The 6,116-nt window shown below is 45.7% G+C and overlaps 1 long non-coding RNA gene across 1 annotated transcript; it reads right to left on the reverse strand.

Annotated features, from left to right (window-relative positions):
* Positions 1-3,714: 3,714 nt before the first annotated feature.
* LOC125644410 (uncharacterized) lies at positions 3,715-6,105 on the reverse strand. The gene is made up of 2 exons (XR_007358996.2): positions 6,020-6,105; positions 3,715-4,596 (listed from the first exon to the last, which is right to left on the reverse strand). It is a non-coding gene; the product is annotated as an uncharacterized LOC125644410 (long non-coding RNA).
* Positions 6,106-6,116: the final 11 nt, after the last annotated feature.

A 6,116-nucleotide genomic window follows, 5' to 3' on the forward strand; every position in this document is an offset into this window, starting at 1 on the left:
CTCTAGTGGCTCAAGACTACATAGCCTGACATAAAGGCGCTTTTAAAACAGCCTGGAACTTGGCTGTATGTGAATTCAGTTTAAGTACAGAAGGTACTATAGAGCTACTCTTGAGGCTTACCTCTCTGTGGCACTTTTAATACACTACTAATATAAAAGCAGATTTGTCATATGGAGGTAATGTATGCTGGAATAGTGTTCTTCAGTGTGAAATCCAAGGATTCATTTCAACCATAGATGCTTTGTTGAATTATTTAAGTAGTTTACCCATTGAATCAACAGGTTGGCTGTTAGTTTTGCAGTTTTTGTATATCTGAAGCTTCTCACTGTTAAGAGAGCACTTTTGAAACAGTTTCTGTCACTGCTGCCCTCCTGCTGTCAGACATAAACATGTCCCTGAGTCAGATTTTTCAGAATTGCTCAGCATCCCACAGTGCCCACTTAGGTATCTCTGTGGGAGCTGCTGAGTGCTGAGCACCACTGAAGGCCCGCTTCCATGCGAGACTACTGTGGGGCTATGGAGCAGCTGTGCTTCTAACGCTGATATTGGGAACTGCTTTTAAAGAGCTCTAAATCTAGCAGAGCCGCCTTTGACAGAGAGATGCCCTCTCCAGTAAAAGGAAAAATGATGCCCAAGCTCGTCTGTGGCTGGTGTATGAGTGTTGTTTAAAACTGTTACCCCAAATAGCTTGCTCCGTTATTTTGCATGTCTACCCAGCCAAAAGCAAACAAAAACACAAACAGACCCTACAACAGCGAATCTCAGAGCCCAGGTCTAAAGGTTCGGGCTCATGCTACTGAGCTAAAAATAGCTGTCTAGAGGTTCCAGCTTGAGCTGTGAAATCCACCCCCCTTAGCAGGTTTCAACGGCCCAAGCCAGAACATCTGCACAGCTATTCTTAGCATGGGACCCAGACTCTATACCTGGGCCCTGAGACTCACTGCAGCAGGGTATATTCTTTTCCAGTGTAGACATATCCTTGGATGTGCTGCTTCCCATCATAGAACAGCTTCTATACTGAAGGCAGCTTTCACACCTAACCTTACAGCAAGTCCTTGTTTCATACGTTGCCTTGCCACACTTGTAATTAGTAAAGATTTGTGATTTTAAGTCTTAGACTCAGATTTTTAAAGACACTTGGACATGATGGCGGTCAGCCTTGCAATGCCTAAACTGAGTGAGGAGCCTACATCTCATTTTGAAAAGGGCTTTATGCACTTGAATCCAAATGGGATTTGGGCTTCTAAATTGAACACTGCTACACCTAAATACGTTTACAAATCTGGGCCTTGCTCCTTCCCAACCTTCTCTCCTGTTTAATCCTGCAGCGATTTTAAATGCTGAATGTGCCATCCTGTTTGGTGCTCTAGAAATATCTTAAATAAAAGATTGGTAGCACTGCAGGTTCAAGTGAGAAGCTGGGTTGTGAAAGAGTCCTTCATTATGTGCAGCCACCACACAACAGATACATAAGATGACTAACCACAAACTACAGCTTATACAAACATATGAAAAGGCCCCCTTTCACATAGAAGAATCATTAAAAACATGGCATAGGAAGTGAATATAACCAAAGCATTTTAATAGTTTAAAAACCCCCATCAACCTTCATCTAAGTGATAGTTCAACTGCCCAATTTTAAACTGTTCCTATTTGTGCTTTTGTGGACTTGTCTCAAATAACTGTCAACAAACTACTTAGCTTAATATAGTACCACTGAGCAAACTAGTGTTAGTCATGCAGTTGATTTGATACAGCTGCTTGTTAACAGTTGTATAATTTGCATTTTTTGTCTTCATGCTGGTCAAATAAGCAACATGAACAAGTTTAAAGGGTGGTGTAAACACACCTATAAAATTTCCAAGTTATATAGTCCTTGTTTTATGCTACAGTATTCTAGTGTTCTAAATCTTTAAAAGATGGGTTGAGATATTCAAAGCCAGCTGGCAGGTTTAGCCACACGGTTCCAATGAGAATTGACAGAAGTTGTGTGGATGAATCCTCTAGTTGGCTTTGAAAATTGTAATCAAGATCCCAGCTCATTAGTGCTTACCATCTAACATGAGCCATAGTGCCCCAAGACAGGGGCAGTTGGAAGGGCTGAAGTAGGACAAGAGTGGCAACAGGCTAGGGTGACTCAGTTCTAGCATCTGTACATCTTCTGGGACTGTTGCAAATAACGTTTTGTAGGTTTTCAACAAATTAACTCCTTGCATTGCTTTCATCTGACCTGGTCATTGAAAGGTGCAGAACAGTTCAGACCCCAGTGAGGGACTGGAAGCTTTGCCACCACTTAAGCCTTCTGGATTTAAATACTATTTTAGGGGAAAACACATGCTTAAACTTAACATTGCGTGCTATGCTCAACTGAATTTAAAATCTCAAAAATCCTGTGGCCCCAATCTTCATGTCATAAGTGCCCACAAGATGCATCCACAAACTATTAGATGCATGTACAGTGAAATAAACCTAATACATACTTTGGTGCATCTAGTTTGCAACTGTACTTCAATTTGTTGAGGGTAAGCTATACCCTTCCTTAAAACAACTTGCAGCTACAGTTTCTAGCCACAGGGTGGGGCCTTTCATTCAGATGTTTAACAGAGGCTGAAATAGTTGAGAAAGGGCCAGAAGTTGCTTCTGGATATCTTCCTGTAATATTAGTGCCATTTTTAAGGAGCACTGCAGCATAACCAGGTCACTGAGCTTTTCACACACACAGTATACTTGCCATTGCTCCAGGTGCTGCTGCCTGACCAAAATTGCTGCTTTCTGCACACCTCTCCCCTCCTTTTAGTAGGGTACAATTGTGACTCATTTCTTGTGTTGTCATAGGTTATCTGTATAACTTAAGAAATGTGGTTTGCTGCATGGCCAGAATGGCTGAGAAGGTTAGTCCTGAGAAGTTGTTTAAATGTAGTATTGAAAAATAAAGATCACAAACAGAAGTGTAACTCTTTTAAGTTTGTCTTACATATACTACGCCTGCCCTATAATAGTGAGATGTTAGCTGAGGCTTCGAATTGGCTACATTACAGCTTTTTGGGGTTTTCCTCCACATTTTTTAGCAATGTTAACCCTGTCCAGGAGCTGTAATGCTGTCTAGAGTGACACTATACATCTTCCAATGCATTGTGCTTTAGTCAGGAGTTTGTATAGTGATTGGCAAAGGCGCAAAGTTCATGCTGCATCTCTTGTAGAAATGGAAGATGCTTGGTGCACGGGCATTTGCCTATGGGGGTTGGAGGGAATTCCTACGCCTTCCTCTCAAACGTCTGGAGCAGGCCACTGTTGGAGGCAAGATGCTGAATTTGATGGACCTCAGAGCCGAACCAGAATGCAAATTTCTATGTTTAGCATATGTGAAGTCTTATGTGGTGGTTTTATATGTAAAGGCTTGGAACATTGGTTATCAGCACTAGCCTATGTTGCATAATCTTCAATGGGAGCATTTGGCTGGGTGCACAATGTAGTAAAATCTCATCCCATGGGCAAGGTAGTGATTGACAGGTACGGGGAGTGTCATTTGGTTCAAAACCGTCTAGAAAATCATAATTTCAGTGGTGTCGCCAGCTGCAGCAAGACGAGGGGACTTGCTCTTTGCACCCCACCCCTCCCATTTCCAGGTCCTTCAGTTGGGTTTCTGAGGACATCGTATTGTTCAAAAGCCCTCCTCCCACAAACGCGATGGCACCAAACATGACAAGGCTAGATCAATTATGTAGATATATATTTGAGAAAATGTTTTAAAATAAACTGTTTTTAATTATAGTTTAACACAGGGATGCATTGCTTATATTAAAAAAAAACAAACAAACCACTGATCTTTGATAATCCTAGGGAGGTTTGCATTAACTTCTACATGTCAAGGCTATGATGTAGCCATGTCAGTCCGAGGATATTAGAGACACAAGGTGGGTGTGGTAATATCTTCTATTGGACCAATTTCTGCTGGTAAGAGAGACAAGCTTTTGAACTTACACAGACCTCTTCAGGTCTAGGAAAGGTGCTGAGAGTATCATCTAAAGACAAGATCAAATAGATGAATATCAGTGTCCTCTCTCTCAAGGGCACCACTGTTAGACATGTCACACTGCTCCTTATCCATCCCACACTCACACATCTCCAATAAGGCAGGCTGCTGGAAAGGTGAGCATCTGGTCTTTGGCACAAGCATTGTGGGACTGATGTAGGAGTGAATAGTATTTCATATGTAACTGGTGAAATCAGTACGTTCTCCAAGACACATCCATGCCCAATAGCAGAGGTTTAGTTTTGGATGCACTTGATCATCCTGGAGCCATTCCATTGCTTGATAAATTGCCTCCTTGATAGCAAGTGAAAAGGTACCCCTTGACAATTTTTCTCCATTTGTCTGCTGCTTGGAAAATATTGACCAACATACTTCTGCAAGTGTCACAATCTTGGTCTTCAAATGGTAAATTTGGCATATGAATGCCTTCCAGTAAGATTATTTGGTCTTTCCAGCCAACCTTCCAGTAGTATCACAGCTTGAAGAGGCATGGGTATCTTGCAGTGCAGTGGCTTTCAATGGTCTGAGTGATAGCAACACGTCTCTGGAATGGACAGTGATTCTGTTCCCCAGCAGCAGCCACAAAAACAGAATTGAATTGGGTAAAATCTCACAGACAGCATTAGAACAGCTTGTCTTATGCACAAATCCAGAGCTCAGTAGCATCTCTCTCTGTTGCATTGATGGCATGCAAGATAATTTTCATGTCAGCCCCATGCAGCTGGCCCTGGGGACACCCTGCGCAGTGGTCCCGAGTGCTGGTGGGAGCAACCACAGCTTGGCAGCTCCCACCAGCGGGTGATCCCTGGCAGTTGGTGCCACACTGGCCCTGGTGCCCCTCTCCCCCAGCAGCGGTCCTGGGGCCTGCCGGAGCGGCTGCTGCTACTGGCCCAGCCCCCCCCACTCCTGAGCAGCAGCCCCCCAGAATGCCCCCTGAACAGGGCGCTCCTCCGAGCAGTGCCCCCCCCAGCTCCCCTCCAGCAGTGGTCCCCCAAAATTTAGCCAGGGTATTTATACTATAAGTCATGGACAGGTCACAGGCTGTAAATTTTTGTTTATTGCCTGTGACCTGTCCATGGCTTTTACTAAAAATACCCATGACTAAATCCTAGCCTTAACGATGGGAAATCAACTTGAAATACTCCTTCCATTTACAGTAACCTGTAACATTCCGAAAATTAACCAGGTACCACGTTCTGTGCCTTAACAAATACAGCTGGTCAACAGTCACCCTTTAACTGTGTGAGGGCTGCATCTTTGAGGTGCCTGGGTCAAAGTATAACGTTTAAAAAAAATGTTTTTTTTAAAAGACACTTTCGTGATTGTTTGTACACAACTGTTCTAGGTTGGGCAGGGCGGGTACCCCGTTGTTCGTGGGCCAGGATACCCCCATTTGTCTTCACCCATTTCTTCAGCCTTCCCAGTGCCCCTGGGTTGGACCCTCCACTGCCTTGGACCCTCCCGTAGCACCACTCTTCCAACCAGGAGGCCCCAGAGCCGGGAGGGGGAGCGGATCCCTTGCATCCTGCAGCAGCAGGTGACACCATGGGCACTATGAGTCTCTAGATTTTCACCAATCAAATTACATTTCCCCAACCCCAACCCCAACCTGGCCCCAGCATTGCACCCAGGAGCTCCCAGACTGAGCTGCACAGCGCCCCCCTCTGGGCAACCCTGGGATTGGCCCCGCCCCGAGCCCCGCCCAGCGCAGCCCCTCCCACACGCACGAGTTGTGTATCCCAGGCCAGCCCTGGCGGAGTGTACCATCTTCTCGCTGCTGGGGGGCAGCGCTATCTAAGAGCCAGAGCTCGGCTATTGCTTCCTCACCCCAGCCCGGTCCTTGGCTGGCTCAGCCCCCGACTTCGCTCTGCCCCGCTGGCGCTAAAAGACACAGGGCCCTGGCTCCACAGATCCCACCCCCCGACCGAAGAAATGGTTCAGACCACTGCCTGTGAGTCGGGATGGCCTCGGACTGAACCACTGACCTGTGCTGGGGGGGAGAAGAGAGGGGCCGTGGCTGGAAACACGGGAGCAGGAAGGAGACCGAGAAGTGCCACAGTCTGTCCGCGCCGCCCCGCTCCC

The sequence above is a fragment of the Caretta caretta genome, chromosome 10 (genome assembly GCF_965140235.1).
Source record: "Caretta caretta isolate rCarCar2 chromosome 10, rCarCar1.hap1, whole genome shotgun sequence".
Taxonomy (NCBI): Eukaryota; Metazoa; Chordata; order Testudines; family Cheloniidae; genus Caretta; species Caretta caretta.